This window comes from Perognathus longimembris, chromosome 9 (assembly GCF_023159225.1).
Source record: "Perognathus longimembris pacificus isolate PPM17 chromosome 9, ASM2315922v1, whole genome shotgun sequence".
NCBI lineage: Eukaryota > Metazoa > Chordata > Mammalia > Rodentia > Heteromyidae > Perognathus > Perognathus longimembris.
The window spans coordinates 4,926,637-4,940,293 of NC_063169.1; the positions used below are offsets into that span (position 1 = coordinate 4,926,637).

At 41.1% G+C, this 13,657-nt stretch overlaps 1 protein-coding gene and 1 long non-coding RNA gene across 3 annotated transcripts in view; one reads left to right on the plus strand and one right to left on the minus strand.

Annotated features, from left to right (window-relative positions):
• The window catches only part of Bckdhb (branched chain keto acid dehydrogenase E1 subunit beta), a 157,218-nt gene that overhangs the window by 77,304 nt on the left and 66,257 nt on the right, over positions 1–13,657 (minus strand). The gene's annotated exons all lie outside the window — the stretch shown is intronic.
• On the plus strand, positions 1,366–10,245 carry LOC125357027. Its single transcript, XR_007212047.1, has 4 exons — positions 1,366–2,241; positions 4,588–4,590; positions 7,306–7,318; positions 10,235–10,245. It is a non-coding gene; the product is annotated as an uncharacterized LOC125357027 (long non-coding RNA).

Below are 13,657 nucleotides of genomic sequence, written 5' to 3' on the forward strand. Positions count from 1 at the left end.
AGAGTTCCACAGTGCTGTGCCATTATAAATTTATTTTTCCGTGATATCTGTGTTTTCCTACTTTGATAGTGCTTCTTCCACATGAGTCTACTTGAGGACATTCTGAGGACAGAAACTGTATCTGAGGACAGAAACCACATTTGAGGACAGAAACCACTTTTGCTGTGTTAACCACAAATTGGGAATATTTTAATGAATTACTAGAAATTAAATGTGTTTTGTTTATCCTGTTATCATTCTAAGTGATTTGAAATACCACCTTTGTCATATGTACTATTTCTGTACACTGCTTTAATAAGTTCACCAGTTGGCGAGCCACAGTGGATGATCAAATCTGGTCACATCTGCTGTCGTGAGAAGTCAAGGCAGAAACCACATGACCCTCCTAAGATCAAACTGTTAGTCTAGGCCTCTAGAGAAAAGGTTCCATCCCTGCTCCTCCCCCGGGCACCGATCAGTTCCCAGTCACAGATTACTTACATGCCAGTATACTACATTTTAATATCAGCTAATAGAAAAACCTGTGTCTTGGCTAGTTGTGAGCATTTGTTCTTTTTATACATAGTTTCAAATATTTGGGGCAGTTAAAAAAATTAAGACTCCTTTGGGATTCAAAGTGGTGTTTTATTAAAGGGTGTTTATGTGAGACTGCATTGCATTCCAGAAACAGGGTATAGTTGATTCTAGTTTTATGGCTTTCCATAAGATTTTATTCTTCATACATCTACTATCTTTCTTATAAAATGTATTCCAACATCTTTTATAGTGTCTTTCAATTATGAATTGGATCTTTTTGTAATTTTCCACTTCTGATTATTTATTGCTAATATGGGAAAATACTATAGATTTTATAGTCATGATGTAGCAAATTCCCTTTCTTTATTTTATTTTACTTCATTCATTTCATTTTAGAAGAGTCTTCGTATGCTGCTGAAATTGGTCTCAAACTCCTACAGTGAAGTGATCCTCCTGCTTCAGCTTCCCAAGTGGCTGAGACTATAGGTGTATACTACCCCATAATGCTCTAACAGCTTCTTTGGTGAGTCCCCTGGGCTTCTCAAGGGGATAGTCACATCTTTAAAATATAATTTTATCTCCTTTTCCATACTTATCACAAGTCTTTAATTCTCTAATCTTACATCATTATCAAACTCTCTGCAACAGTGTTGATTTATAATGAGAAAAGAAAGTAATCCTATTTTGTTTCTCATCTTGCAACTGGATACTTCATAATTTTTGCTCACTCTACTTCAATCCCACCAACTTTTCTTTTTTCAACTACCCAAGAGCATTCCTGCCTCCAGCCTTGTGCTCACGCTACTGATGCGGCTGACTGTTCGTAACACAGAATTCTTTCAAGTCCTCTTTCATGAAATATCTGCTGAAAGTCAAGAACTCCATGTATATACCACAAAATTAAGAGAAGTAAGGAAAAGGGTAAGTTGAAGGGGGGTGAAAATGTTGAAATGAGTGACACTGATCAAGAGACAGTGTGTTCATAAACTGCTTTGTTAAATGGTGCTTCTTTTGCTCCACTACTTAAAGAAGTATCTGCCTAAAAAGCTTCGAGCAATCATCAGTGGTCAACCACCTCACACAGTGTTTCCATTTATGCTGCTGCGTCATTTGTCCTTCATAGTATTTACCGTGACCTGATCTGACATTTATTACTATATAGTTTATTGACGGTCTCCACAAATAGAACCTGAGCTTCCATAGAACAAAATACTTTGTGTTCTCTTCACTTCCATGTCCTCCCTATCTGAAACACATGCTTCTCATTACCCAAAGAACATGCAGAATGAACAGAGTTTGGATGGGAATGCCTTCAAGGGATCCTACTACTCACTTCAGCTGCCTTGTGGAGTATTTTGGAGCCCGGTCCTTACACTAAAGAACTATGAGGCAGGTACCAGGCTTCTGCGAGGATGCTCCACCTCCCAGACCCAGCTCTCTCGGGCAGCACTGTGGTCCGATCCCTCACATTGTAGCCCTCCAGTGTTCATTTTCTAACTCTAATCCAGCAGAAAAGAGAACCAAGTTCTGAAATGTTCTGAGGGTCCAGGAGGACCACACACAAGAAGTTCAACTCAGATCTCTGCACACATGGTTCAGGTCTAGTTTGACCAGCCACACGGATACAAAGCCCCACACGGCTCCTAGATCAACAGAAGACCGAGAGCAAAGCATGCATATACAAAGAAACTGCTGTCAGGACAAATCTTCCAGCTGTACCTCATCGTAGAAATTCGGGGCTGGTGTTTTTGGAGACCCAGGTTTAGATTGCTGCTTTCAAAAATTCCTTTAGGAAACTGATTTCTACCTATTAGGTATAATAATGTAATACAAACAATTAGATCAGTTACTAAATATTCAAGGAAATGAACCACACCTCACTGCATACTCTGCTTATATAGTCTCTGAATCTTGGAAACAAAAATTAAGTGACATTCCAAAGAGACTTCAGCTCAGTGAAGCCTTTCATTTCTATCCACACATTTTCTAAATAATTTAGACATCATGAAAACAAAATTTAAATGAACCATTGTATGTTCTCACCTAGAACTGGGAGAGGGCTTTGCATTTTCTAATGGCATGACCACATTCCTGGTCCCTTCAAGCATTTCCAGACTTTCCTGTGAGAGATCACTTTAAACGTATTCTCAAGTGATGGAACATTACATCTGATGGGGGAAGATGTCTTACAAATTTGTGTTATACATTATTTGGAAGGTCATTGCAGCTTGTTCGGAAAGCACCAATGTCATTCCAAAGGGCAGAGAGTCATGGGGGGTTGGCAACAGCAACTGCTCTCAACCCAGAATCAAGAACAGCTCTGCTTCCTGCCTTAGGTCCTGTCCTTGGCTCAAGTGAATTAAAAAGCAAAAGAACAACAGTGACTCACAGGGAGGAGATAGTGCCATCTTTAATCCAATTCCTTTACAAAAAGATTCTCAAATCAGGAAGTGGAGGTGTGGCTTGAGTGGTAGGGCACCAGCCTTGAAGGAAAAAACAAGCAAGAGCTCAAGGCCTTGGGTTCAAGCGCTAGTACCAACACAAAACAAAAATAAAAAGATTCGGGCTGGGGATATGGCCTAGTGGCAAGAGCGCTTGCCTTGTATACATGAAGCCCTCGGTTCGATTCCCCAGCACCACATATACAGAAAATGGCCAGAAGTGGCACTGCAGCTCAAGTGGCAGAGTGCTAGCCTTGAGCAAAAAGAAGCCAGGGACAGTGCTCAGGCCCTGAGTCCAAGGCCCAGGACTGGCAAAAAAATAAATAAATAAAAAGATTCTCACATCAGACTACAGGAACATTGTTACCTCAAGCACAATGTTTTTAAGACCATTAAAAACATACGATTACCTACAGGACATTATACACTCATTTAAGAATAAGTCACAATAAAAACTTTAGAGTAGAGTACAGACTGCTGAAATCTACTTGTCCAGAGGCTCAGATATGACAAGGGGAAGGCTAATTGGGCAGCAGGATTTTAAAGAGATCCTTGACTTTTGAGATATTAAAAACTAGAATTAAGTATATGTATACAAGAAACAAAAATTTTTCCAGAGTCAACATTATTCATCCACTACTTAAAAAAAAAAATCAGATGAAAAAGTGAGAACATGAATCATCAAGACTTCTCCAAAGAGTTTAAGGGCTCACTGGATTCAGCAGTCCCTCAATGTCCTCTGAAGTCCTCAAAGTCCATAGCACAATTTTCGTGGACAATATAATAACCATATTGCTCTCCCCAAAAAAGAGATTGACAGAACTTACATCTTTTGTTTAACATAGACCATCTAGAATACATATCAAATGCATTTTCGGAGCATTTTTGCTTCGTTTACTTGAGTAATCTAGGAAGCCATCCCATCGATACAGTGTATCACTCTCCTGATCTGCATTGTTTTTTGCTTTGTGTGATTTCATGTGCTCATAATCAACTGAAAGCATGGTTTGATGACCCATCTCCTCACACACAGTTGGAAGTTCAGCAGAAGCCCAGCCCTGTGTTACAGTATGTGTGGCATTAACCTCACTTCGTCTAAGCATGTACATATGGGCACGGGCATCTCATCTTATCAATAGATAAACTACCAGCAGATAATTTAAAAGAGAGGAACTACATCCATATAGCTTACAACAATGATCTTTTGCTATGGCTAATTAATAAATTAAACTCTGTCCCAGGTATGCTCTACAGGACATAAGTTGTACTGATAGAAAAGAGTACTGTCCAGAGTCAAGCCTCCCCTTGAGAGTCTGGGACTATTCCTCCATTGATAAGGGGGAGCCACTATACTAACTGAGGTATGTAGATAAATGCTAATTCAATCAAGAAATTCTTAATTACCCTTTCTTAAAGGTTGTAAACTTTCATTTCTTAATACTAGGGAGAAAAAAAAGAGAAACATCCTAATTTTATAAAGCAAGAAAGAAAATGGAAAAGGAGACTGACTCAGTCACCAAGGTCATCCAGCACCAGTGGGAAAGTCAAGTCTAGAGATTCCTCTCCATGCCTAGCACTCTGCTTTCCAACCAGAGCCTACAGCCTGCCACAGTCGAGGGGCCCACAAAAGCCAGTGTGATATGCTTAATGGTAGCACAAGAAGGAAGGTGTGTGTCAGGCTATGCTGAGAAAAGGCTTTGGCATATCTGCTACAGGAAAAAGGACAACAGCTCCAGCCGCAACTCCTTCTCACTCCTTCACCCAAACAAGGCAAGTGATCCAAGCAAAGTCGAGCCCTAATTGTATATTTCTTGTGAGAAACTTTGGGGAGACAACTGGTTAAAAAAAAATAATAAAGAGGGGCTGGGGATATAGCCTAGTGGCAAGAGTGCCTGCCTCGGATACACGAGGCCCTAGGTTCGATTCCCCAGCACCACATATACAGAAAACGGCCAGAAGCGGCGCTGTGGCTCAAGTGGTAGAGTGCTAGCCTTGAGCGGGAAGAAGCCAGGGACAGTGCTCAGGCCCTGAGTCCAAGGCCCAGGACTGGCCAAAAAAAAAAAAATAATAATAATAATAATAATAAAGAATAGGAAATATTCATGACTCACACTTTATGCATGTCAAAGGACCCAGGCTACCACCCATCCAGTCCTTCCAGCTTCATTTTCATTAGTGAGCCCAAAAGCAAATGGATCATTCCTTGATAAGATGGCACAAGGCCACAATTCAACAAGACCCAGCATGTTCTCTATCAAGATTAATAGTCATGGAAGTTTCCATGAGCTTCTTTCCCCAACGGTGGAGCTGTCACAGACCACAATTTACTTGAGATATTCTGGCTTTATAATATCCTCTCTTTGAAACACAAAAAGCTTCTCACTCAATACCCTTATGTACAACATATTATTGGAGTCGATAGCTCACTATAGCCACATTAAAAAACAAAAAAACACTGCTCACTAGATTGAATATTGATAACATGTCACTAAGGAATTACTAGACACCAGTGGCTCATGCCTATAATCCTAGCTAAGAGGCTGAGCGCTCTGTGTTTCAAAGACGGCTGGGCAAGGAGGTCCATGAGGCTCTTATCTCCAATTAACCTCCCAAAAGCCAGAAGTGGAGCTGTGGCTCAAGTGGTAGAGCACTAGCCTTTACAAAAAAAAAAAAAAAAACTAAGTGACAGTGCTCAGGCCCTGAGTTCAAGTCCTAGGACCAGCACACACACACACACACACACACACACACACACACACACACACACTTTTACTGACATAAATTAGCCAAACTTAAAGTATCATCCATATACATGTCAAAGGCTTCATTTTTAAGATTCCCTTTACAAATATATAAATTTGGTAAATGTCTGATGGTATCTAACAGAGATCACCTTGTCCTGGAAAATACCCAACGTGAGCAGTGGGTAATGGCAAAAATTATGCTTAAAACAAAACTGAAGTTCTTAAAAGGTTTCCGAAAGTTTACTTCATCACTCTAAATGTTGACTATACAACAGAGTAAGTGATTATTACCTGCCAACAGAGAGAAAATGTATAGCTCTATCATGATGATGTGAAGAGGGAATTCCAATGTTATTTTTGTGAAATAAAAGTTTTTAATCAGGGGCTGGGGATATGGCCTAGTGGCAAGAGTGCCTGCCTCGGATACACGAGGCCCTGGGTTCGATTCCCCAGCACCACATATACAGAAAAAACGGCCAGAAGCGGCGCTGTGGCTCACGTGGCAGAGTGCTAGCCTTGAGCGGGAAGAAGCCAGGGACAGTGCTCAGGCCCTGAGTCCAAGGCCCAGGACTGGCAAAAAAAAAAAAAAGTTTTTAATCAAAGAGGCAGTCTTTCACACATGCAAAATATGTCAACAAGTTCATTCAGAAACTGAAAGCATTAAAATGTCCCTTCCCAGGAGGAATATTTCACTTGGGTATATTCTACAAAGTATACACTGCAATATGCCCTACATTTTATAAGTGATACTGCAGGAAAGAACTACAAAAATCTCATAGCCACTTTAATTGTTTGGTAGGACACGACCCTCCCAGTGCATTCGCTACTAGGTGGTACTTGTAACATCCCTGAAATACATGCATTTGCTTAATACACTCACTGACAAGAAACTCACTGCCTTCTCAGCATTCCAAAACAGAAGCATGAAAAGCACAGATCTCCATGCTAGGTCATGATGGCAGCCAGGCCTCAGAAGAAACAGCCTGCTAAATAGACAGCTAGTCGGGTCTCATCTAACCAGCCATTTTTAAACCCCCTCTCGGTTGAAAAGGTCTCTGGCTATTGAGAGTCTGGCCAGGGAACACTAATCAGAATTGTGAGGAATGTGGAAACCAGCAGATTTAAACAACAGCTGAAAGGAATGATGGGATACAGTGGCTCCCCCTCCTATCCTGGGGACACATCGGAGGAACCCAGTGCATGTCCAAAACCAAGGGAAAATTCCATATCTGAATTCTTCATAGAGTACCATTTTTCCTACATACCTCTGGAACAGTATACTGACTCAATCCTTCCTTGTGTATGCTATATCCTGGTGTCTCAGTCGCTGCTATTCTCATCTTCATTAGTGTTATTATCAAGTAAAATAAGGCCTAATTGAACATAAGCACTACAATTAATATGGTCCAAGTAATCAGTGACTAACAGGTTGGATGCACGTACAGTACGAATAGTATTCAAATCATATCATGAATAACCAAAAGATGATTCACGTCCTGGGTGGGACAGAGTAGGACAGTATGAGATTTCATCATGTTACTCAGAAGGATGCACAACTTCAAACCTCTTCATGATTTCTGGAATTTTCCATTTAGTAGTTTCAGACCACAAGTATCTGTAACCACAGAAAGGGAAAGCAAAACCACAACAAAAATGGACTGTGGTGACTGGCCTAGAAATGAGAAGACTAGGAGGAGACTTGGGAGCTGTCTTCAAATATTTGCAGAAGGTTTGTGCAGAAACAGCTATACACATAATCACACAACAGGGAAGAGTAAGAACCAGTAGGTGGGCTGGGAATATGGCCTAGTGGCAAGAGTGCTTGCCTCATATACATGAGGCCCTGGGTTCGATTCCTCAGCACCACATATACAGAAAATGGCCAGAAGTGGCGCTGTAGCTCAAGTGGCAGAGTGCTAGCCTTGAGCAAAAAGAAGCCAGGGACAATGCTCAGGCCCTGAGTTCACGGCCCAGGACTGGCCAAAAAAAAAAAAGAACCAGTAGGTGAGAAAAACAAGTTTCTGGTCAATATAAGAAACAACCAGAACAGGGTACCACAAGAAAACTTGGTTGTGTCATTCTATGGGAAAAGTCCAGAAGGAGCTGAGTGGCCAAGTGTCCCATGTCCCACTGCAGGACATGTCTAGCTCCCCTTCATTATTTTTCCAACGAAAACCAAAGCAATACAACCCATGCACCTGACTCTCAACACCAATATGGCAGCATTGTAACTTTATGATGGTATAGGCTTGGAAGCAAATACAGCAAATATACCCCTAGGCCTGGGGCAAACATGGGTGGCTGGATTAAAATGCAGAAATACAGGACGGAAGAGTGAGCATCTTTCAACATGCATGGCATTGACATTCCATGTGTAGCTGACCTGACAGCAGGGGTGCAATGACCCATGTACCCAGTTCCCCAACAGCAGTGTGGCCACTGGAAGGAAAGTCTGGCTCCAACACAGAGTTGTGAAACCTTTCTCAATTGCCAAAAGTTTTCAGCCACATGGAAACTGAAGTTGTCAGACTCCCTTAAAATTCCATCCTTCAAAATAAGCTTCTCATCATCCCTAGAGAGACTAAGTAAAAACAAACTACCCTCTCCCCAAATCTGTAACATCTCCAACCCATCTATCCTTTTGCACAGAACGACTAATGAGAAACTAGACTCACAGATAAAAGACTATTTGACAGATCAGTCAATCCCCCTCCACCCTCTGGAAGGAGCACCCAGGTCCCCTGGAAGAGCTCAGCCACACTGAGAGACATCAGAACTGTCGCAAGTAATTCACACCAATAAGATTAATCGTTCCAGTCCCTAGCACTGGAACTTGTCGTACTGTGACTATATATGGTATCTGTCACACCTCAATATCTCAATCCAAAAAAGGAAACAAAGAAAAAAGAAAAGAGCACTAAAGAAAAGAGCACTAGGGGCTGGGGATATGGCCTAGTGGTAAAAGAGAGCTTGCCTCGTATACATGAGGCCCTGGGTTCGATTCCCCAGCACCACATATACAGAAAACGGCCACATATACAGAAGTGGCGCTGTGGCTCAAGTGGCAGAGCAAAAGGAAGCCAGGGACAGTGCTCAGGCCCTGAGTCCAAGGCCCAGGACTGGCAAAAACAAAAAAAGAAAAGAGCACTTTTTCCTCCCTACCAATCCAGTGAAAGAAATGTTTGGAAAATGTCAAGCTACAATGAAATAGTATCAAAATTTGAGGTTCAGTGATGCTTCAGCTAACAAAAACTCCTAAACAAGGTATGGTTGAAATGAGCAAAGAAATAAACAGCAAGCACCAAGAAAGGGATCATTTCCAATCTGATTGTTTCCCAAATCTAACATCAGCAATTTAAAATTAATAGAAAAATAACCTTACGGAAGACAAGTTAATGACAAGATTAGTAATGTCATTATAATCCAAGGGAAATTAATGATTAGAAGCAAAGTGCCCAGCAGCTTTCAGTAAAGAAGAAGAGCAAAAGTTCATTTATCTAACAGTATAGGGGGCTAAGCTAGGTGATGTCTGAGAGTTTGCTCCACTCATTGCTTTAAGGAGCAAGATTGTATTGCAAGCACACCATCTGGAATAGACATGAATGTCTTCCTAATGCTGAATATAATTCAGAACATCAATCATAATATCATGTTACAGGGTAAGTATGTATGTTGTTTTTACAACAAAAGAATACAAGGGGGGGAGGAGGGAGGAGGGGGGAGGAGGGGGGAGGAGGGGCGAGGGAGGAGGGGGAGGGGAGGGGAGGAGGAGGAGGAGGAGGAGGAGGAGGAGGAGGAGGGAGGAGGAGGAGGAGGAGGAGGAGGAGGAGGAGGAGGAGGAGGAGGAGGAGGAGGAGGAGGAGGAGGAGGAGGAGGAGGAATAGGAATGATCTGGGGGCCAGTAGCTCACATCAGTAATCCTAGTTCCTCAGAAGGCTGTGTGTGATATGAGGATCCTGGTTCCAAGTCAACTAGGGCAGGAATGTCTGTGAGACACTCATCTCCAATTAACCTGCAAAAAGCTGGAAGTGGAGCTGTGGTTCAAATGGTAAAATATCAGAAAAGGGACGGCATCCTGGCCCAGAGTTCCCCAGCACCAGCATGTGTGCGCACACACACACACACACACACACGCATGCACATGTATACACACACACACACACACACACACACACACACACACACACACACACACCAAGCTCTGAAGTGGAAGGAGTCAAAGCAGACTCCAGGAGAGAATACACAAGGAGAAAAAGTGGAAGGCAACCTGAAACTCTAGGAAAAATAAATCCAAAAGGACCTAGAAGAATGTTGTGGCCAGATGTTGGTAGTTCACGCCTATAATCCTAGCTACTCAAAAAGTCTGAGATCTGAAGATCACAGATCAGAACCAGCCCAGGCAGGAAAGTCTGTGAGACTCTTATCTCCAATAAACTACTCAAAACAAACCAGAAGTGGTGCTGTGTGGTAGAGTGCTAGCCTTGAGCAAAAGAAGCTCAGGGACAGCACCCTGAGTTCAAGACCCAAGACTAGCATCAAAGAAAAGAGAATGTTGTGGCCCAAAATAAGAAGCATGTAAATTATGGCAAGACTTGATTGAACAATAAAGAAAAAGCAATCTATTTGATCATGATACCAAGAGCATCTCCTTTTATGGCACAAAAAATTAAAACGTTAGTCATCTGGTCATTTGGGGAGTAAAGAAGACTTGTTTTTCCAAAACAATACTTGAATTGTTAACTTTGGGAATAAACTATAAATATAGAAAATATAATTATGATTAAATAACAATATAATTTTATCTACCTTGGCAATACATACACAGTAGGCAGAAAATGGACACTGGAAAGGAAGGGAGACAGGTGAACAACAGGAGTACAGGGTGTTAATATCACATTTTGACATAACGAGAAGTCAAGAGGTACTGAGAAGTTACTGGAACAACCTGTTGAGAATAAGACAAGTAATTTAAAATCAGGAGTTAATCAAGACTGGTGCAGGTACCTCACATCTATCATCTCAGCTACACAAGAGGAACAGCAACAAAGCTAAGCGACAGCACCTAGGCCCTGAGTTCAAGCCCTAGGAACAACACAAAACAAACAGAAAGGTGATCAGAGGAAATACACTGAAGAGACAATAGGCACTACAAGTACATTAAAGTAAACTATGTTTTAATATTGAATAAGTAATATGCAAAGTTGACCAGTCAATAGGCACGGTGGTAAAAACCCTAGACTTTGAGAGGCTGAGCAGGAGGACCTAGAGTGAGAAACCAATCTGGAGTGCATAATGTGAAAACCTGTCTTAAGAAAAACAACCACCAATTGAAACTGATGAAAGATGGAGACACTGATGACACGGATACTGAAGCACACACACGTGTTTGTATGAGCACGAATTTCTCCTGAGTTGACCTCTCTAACTTGTGAACAAACCTTTTAAACATATTCTCCATGTTTTAATAATAGTTCCCTAAGTATGAATCCTACTTCCTCTAGGTAACATAAAAAGGAAACTGTTTTCCAGTCTCTACCATAGCCAAGGCTCTTTCAACCAAATCTGCATAGGCGAACAGACTGGTCAGGGTGAGTGCATTTTCCTGGCATACGCATAAAACGTGTTTTTCATTCAGAGGAGGCAGCAACTAACCAGGACGTGTTGGCAAATCCTTGCAATTTGCCCCAGCACATTCATGTCTTGTGCCACTAGGCAACAAAGTACAAGGCAATGCAGAACCACAGCGCTGACTCCAGCCCTGGAGGATGCAGCCCCATCCGCTCGGCCTCTTGGCTCACACAGGCCCATCTGCTCTGTTTTAGAAGTGTTTATTACATGGTTCCCCCAAGTTTGATGAATCTTGCCCTTAACTCCGTAACTCAACAGGCTCCATCCATCCTGACTCCAGTAACAAACCCTTTCTTACTCTCATTACAAAGTTGTGGAGATTTTAAATGGTCTGCCCAACCTAATTTTTCCCCCATAAACCCTGTAATTTTTACTGAGCATTGGTAGAAACGTCAAGGCTTGGCACAAAAAATAAACACACACAGCACATCACATACACACACACATACATACACATACATGTATATTCACACATACACACACACATATATCATTATGGCAGAAAAGGCTGTATTGTTTAGAAATAAGGAAACTAGCCATCAGAAGAATAAAATACAGAAATGACTAAAATGACTAGTTAAGGGGTAGAGAAAAGGAGGGAAGCTTTGGCTTTGCATAATAACATAGCTCTTACTATACTCTTGATTTTATGCTATAGATTTTTAATTTTTTTTGAATTTCACTTTTGTGTGGCTGTGTGTGCCAGTCCTGGGGCTTGAACTCAGGGTGTGGGTGCTGCCCTGAGCTTTGTTTTTGCTCAATGCTAGGGCTCTACCACTTGAGTCACAGCTCCACTTCCAGCTTTTTGGGTAGGTTAGTGGAGATAAGAGTCTTACAGAGGGGGCTGGAAAGGTGGCTTAGTGGTAGAGTGTTTGCCTAGCATACATGAGGTTCTGGGTTCCATTCCCTGGTACCACATAAACAAAAGATAAATAAAATTAATTTTTTTAAGAATTCTTAAAAAAAAAAAAAGTCTTACAGATTTTCCTGCCCAGGCTGGATTCAAACTGCGATTCTCAGATCTCAGCCTGAGTAGCAGGGTTACAGCTGTGAGCTACCAGCACCAGGCTTAAGTTTTACTTTTAATTTCTTATATGCCATCCTCAAAAAAAAAAAAAAGAAAGAAAACAGGAAAATTATAATAATTTATAGCATTAACAATAAGATATTGAAAAGTTGGAACAGGTAAATTGCTCTCTTGCCTGCACCACTGATAGGTCACGCCTGTAATCCTAGCAACTCAGGAGGATGAGATCTGAGGATCCAGTTCAAAGCCAACATAAAAGGCAAGTCTTTAAGACTCTTTTCTCCAATGAACCAGCAAAATGCCAGACTAGAGGTACAGCTCAAGTGATAAGAGCACCAACCATGAGCAGAATAAACATGAATAGTTCAAACCCCTTGCTGGCACAAAACAAAAAAAGAAAGAAAGAAAGAAGAAAAAGACAGAGAGAGGGAGGGAGGAAGGGAAGGAAGAAGGAAAGGGAAGGAGGGAGGGAGGGAGGGAGGGAGGGAGGGAGGGAGGGAGGGAGGGAGGGAAGAAAGATGCATATAACAGAGCTCGTTGTCATCATTAAAGAGTACTGGGGCCTCTTCAATCCCCAGAAGCCCATCCCATTCTACTCCCACGGACAAAAAGAAGAGAACTGTTTAACAACTGAAAAAGAACATAAAATAAGTGGAGAGATGAACCAAAACAGGAAGGAAACATTCGAATGGGGTGTCAGGGAGGGCAGATTACTTCTCCATGACTAGTAAAATGTTTCCAATATTCAAAGAAATTGCACAAGTAATTTCCTTTTTACAGAACCTTCCTAGACCTAATTATCAATGGATATTTAATCTAAATTATCTCTGACAATAACAAAAAAAAAAGAAACTAGGATTTGATTATGACAGGAAAAGACAAGAAAACAACCTTCCCAGCTACAAGCTAACTGCTACAGTTTTGTAAGTGTAAGCACACTTACAATGGAAATTAAGTGGCCAAAGAAAAGAACAAAAAGTTGACGGATCTGGATTGCTTACATTCTACCTAAAATGCTTAACTAAGTGCACAAGCATACTTTTTCACCGAGGAAAAAAGTAACCGATTTCTTTTTTCACGGCTATATTTACGATCACAAAAGCAAATGATTAAAATGAATTAAAAATCTTCAGTCAAACTCAAACAATTTAAGTATATAAAGTGGCACCTCAAAAATGCATCAATCAAGATTAGAAATAGAAGTAACTGTACAACTTAATTTTAGTTAATCCACTTCCAATGAGAAACAAAAAAAATATAAAATATAAAAAATACTAAGTGAAAGAAAACATGGTAGTTTG